The 3764-nt window shown below is 35.2% G+C and overlaps 1 long non-coding RNA gene across 1 annotated transcript; it reads right to left on the reverse strand.

Moving 5' to 3' along the window:
• Positions 1 to 1419: 1419 nt before the first annotated feature.
• Positions 1420 to 2114, reverse strand: LOC146944286 (uncharacterized). Its single transcript, XR_015025892.1, has 3 exons — positions 2016 to 2114; positions 1842 to 1913; positions 1420 to 1766 (listed from the first exon to the last, which is right to left on the reverse strand). It is a non-coding gene; the product is annotated as an uncharacterized LOC146944286 (long non-coding RNA).
• Positions 2115 to 3764: the final 1650 nt, after the last annotated feature.

Raw genomic sequence — 3764 nt, forward strand, 5'->3', positions numbered from 1 at the left:
TGTTTCTTTGTTTTGTCTTGAGATTTTTCATCGATGAGAAAGCTCTCTCTGTTGTCGTTGTGGAGACTGAGAGTGTCAAAACAAGGCGAATCAATCTATCAATTAAATGATAACGCCTTGACTTCCCTGATTCTACTAATTTTTTGCACAACTCAGAGAGTGAAAAGACTGAGGTATATCAGCAATGTAATGACTTAATTGCAACCTCAAATGAATTCTTTCTTGCTCAGTGAAATCACTAGAATAAACATAAGATAATAAATCAAATGACATAAGAATTTGTGTTGTTTAAATCAAATGTTGTCAAAAAAAAACAGAATTAAAACTATACAGTATAATTAACCTAATTTGTTTTTCCTAACCCAAAACCAATTTTTGATGAAATTGATAAACTAAATAGAAAAAAGGTACGAAAACCTAACTATAGAAATATAGTAACCATAAAAACTAACTAAATTTTAACAGCTTGTGTCATATCTGCTAAATTCCAAAGCAAAACATAAAAAATTAGTTTCAAATTAAATGAGATTATTGTGAATTGTGATCAAAAGTGTGTGAATTAAGATCAATCGAATCTAATTACGTTGCTTGCTGCTAGCTTGTTACAGTTAGGTCACCATGTTGTTACCGCACGGCTGTTTGTTTGTTTGTGGCTCTTCTCTTGTTCTCTTTCACGTAATTGTCTTGTGTTGTGTTTGTGAAAAGTGAAAAGTAAAAAAAAGTCATCTTGTTTTATTAATTGTGTGGTGGGCGGTGAGTGTGGGCCTACCTACAATTGAATTATTTTAATTGTTAAATAAAGCAAAGATTGTTATTACCTATTATTTATCTCTTTTGGGTGTTATTCTTCCGGTTCCTATACGACATGATTAAATAATTTGAAGTTCGATCGAAAGCTAAATAAAGATGGAAAAAATTATTTCACTTAAAATAAAATTTGGGGTAGCTAAATATATATTATTAAGGGTAGCTAAATATAAAAATATACCTACTCGCTCAAAAAAATATTTTTTTTTGGGTAGCCATGGCTACCTCTCCCTTACACTAGAAACCGCCCATGGCCCTAGCTATTCTATATATAAAGAGTAAAACATTCCATTAACCGAGTGATTAATGAACGTGATCAAAGTTTTCAACTGTTTCGGCTCATTGCTAGTTATATTTATGAATTGTTTTGAAATATTGGCAATGTAAGAGTAGACGTGGCAATGGGGCGGGGCGGGGGCGGGGGCGGGTTTTGACACACCCGTCCCCGGCCCCGTTTCACACTACCCAGCCCCGCCCCCGCCCCCAGACCCGGCGGGGATAGAATCTTTACCCCCAGACCTGCCCCCAACGGGGACGGGTGTCCCAGACCCGCCCCCACCCCCACCCGTGAAAAGTGTAATTTTTTTTTTTTGCAGTAAGCCTATTTTCAAATTTCAGTGGCAAACCAAACCTGTTTCAGTGGCAAAAAAGCCTATAAAATCATTACAAAAATTTCTAACAAGATAATTAAAATTAAAGCTTCTAACAAGCTTAGAACATCAATTCTGTCTAAATATTATTACAACTCATATCCAATCCAAATTCAAAACCAACAAAACCTCTCATAACATCTAGTTCTTTCTAAATATTATTACAACTCGAAACCAATAGAACAATAAAGGATTCCAAATCATCAAAAGTCACAACAACAAAAGTTCCAATTGAACAAGTTAACTAAAGATCATCATCTTCAAGACGGGAGATTGCAACCGAACTAACGTCACTTATCGGTCGTTCACCTATGTTGAAAAATAAAAGTTAGAATATAAACATTTAACTTCACAAATTTAATATAGACTTTAAAGAGAATATACCTTCATCATCATCAGACTCCAATTCAGTGAGTAAAATAGCATTTTCATTTCCTACATTAGAATTAAAATTACCTATCAATAAAACACAATTAAACAATGGCAATCTTTAAAATAAACAAAATTAGTAACTAATTCAAATACATTCATATTCAGATGAATAAATTAAAAATTTACCCGTGTTCTCAGCATTCCATAACCAACTTCTAGCACACATCAAAGCCTCTAAAGTGGTCGGATTAAGTCGGCTTCGATGAGGACTTACAATATAACCACTTATCCTTTATCCGTTTTACCTTCAAAAATCTTCTTGTGAGGACAAATCAATAAACGTCCTTTTAAGTGCGATGTCCCGTCATTCGATGATCCACCAAGAAGCTTCTTGCAATAATTACATTTAGCCTTAACTTTTCCATCAACTATGACCTTTTCAAAATGATCCCAAACTTCACTTCTTTTTCTTTTTGACTGGGTTTGTGTTGCTGCACTATTGATAGAAATCTGGCAAGTGTACCAAAAACTATCGAAGTAGTAATAAATATCGATCCACAAGGACTGTGTTAATTTCAATTCTAGCAAGCGCGTTATACGTTAGGATGTGTAAAGTTTGTATTTGGTAGCCCTAGGCAGAGAAGTTTGGTTTTATCAGACTTAATTAAAGTAGAAAAAGTGCGAGAAAAAACTATGTTGAGATGAATGGTTAAGCCGGTGAATCCGTTATAGCTTTATATGAAAAGTGTACATCTCTCTACTCTCAATTACTACTCTGTTTTTACGATAAATTAACTAAGTGGTTTTGATCAATCTCTTGACTCAAAACCCTTTCCTAAGTTATAACCCTATTAATCTCTTAACGTGATTGAATAACAGTGGAAGCGATGTTGGAACGTTAATTCATGTATCATAACTCTCAATTTCCTATCTCTAGGTTCCTAGTGTCGAGTTAAACAAATTACTATTTCAAGATTAAAAGCTAGGGCTAGTAGTCATTTAGTTCCTAGGATCAATTCATGTGATTGCAAGAAGCTAGGGCTAGTAGTCATACAAAACAATAACATGAAAAGCAATGAACACAAGTAATTCTGAATAAAAACTGAATAGCATTGATTATAGAGAGAGTTCAACTACAAAATCATATATTACAATAGTTTCATCAAGGCTTAACCAAACTAAAAGTTTAGCTACTCATAACTAAACAATCATAAGCATAAACAAGAGAAAACATACATAAATCTAACCAACGGAGAGTTGGTATGAGATTCAGGGCTTGTTCCTTGGTCTCCTGTCGTCCTCTGTGCTCAAAATCACAATAATAATCGGTACCCTAACCTTTGCTAGCAGCTGGATATTTATAGAAAGAATTTAGGGTTTCAGAAAAAGCCCATCATCGTGCCATGTTTCGGGACCATCGTGGCACGATGCCTTCATTAATCTGACGTGGCAGCAAGTTCATCAACCAATCGTGGCACGTCTTGTTTCCCATCGTGCCACGAAAATTCCAGAATGTCACCATGAACTCTACATCGTTGCAACGTGCCACGACCAGTGATCAACGTGGCACGATTGCTTAAACTTTGGCAATATTTTCTTGTTTTCTCAAAGCTTCTTCTCTTGAGCTCTTGTTCCTGTTTTGGTTTGATTTCACCATGAATTCCATGCAGTTGACTCTCTTAATGCTATTATAAGGCATAAATATGACTAAAAAACTACTGTTGATGCACTGTCATCAACTATCAACCTCTATAGTATCAGTTGTTGTGGGAGTGGGAGTAGGAGCAGTAATTGATGGATTAGCACTTTCATTTGGAGTTGGTTGATGTGAACTTTCTTGTCCATTTGGAGGTTGATGTGTACTTCCTTGGGAAATGAGTGGACGTTGTGGTTGAGAGGTACCTTCATTTGCCATCTAAAACCAATAATTCATAA

Source organism: Medicago sativa, chromosome 2 (genome assembly GCF_051527215.1).
Source record: "Medicago sativa cultivar Bolivia chromosome 2, Bolivia_mono, whole genome shotgun sequence".
Classification (NCBI taxonomy): domain Eukaryota; kingdom Viridiplantae; phylum Streptophyta; class Magnoliopsida; order Fabales; family Fabaceae; genus Medicago; species Medicago sativa.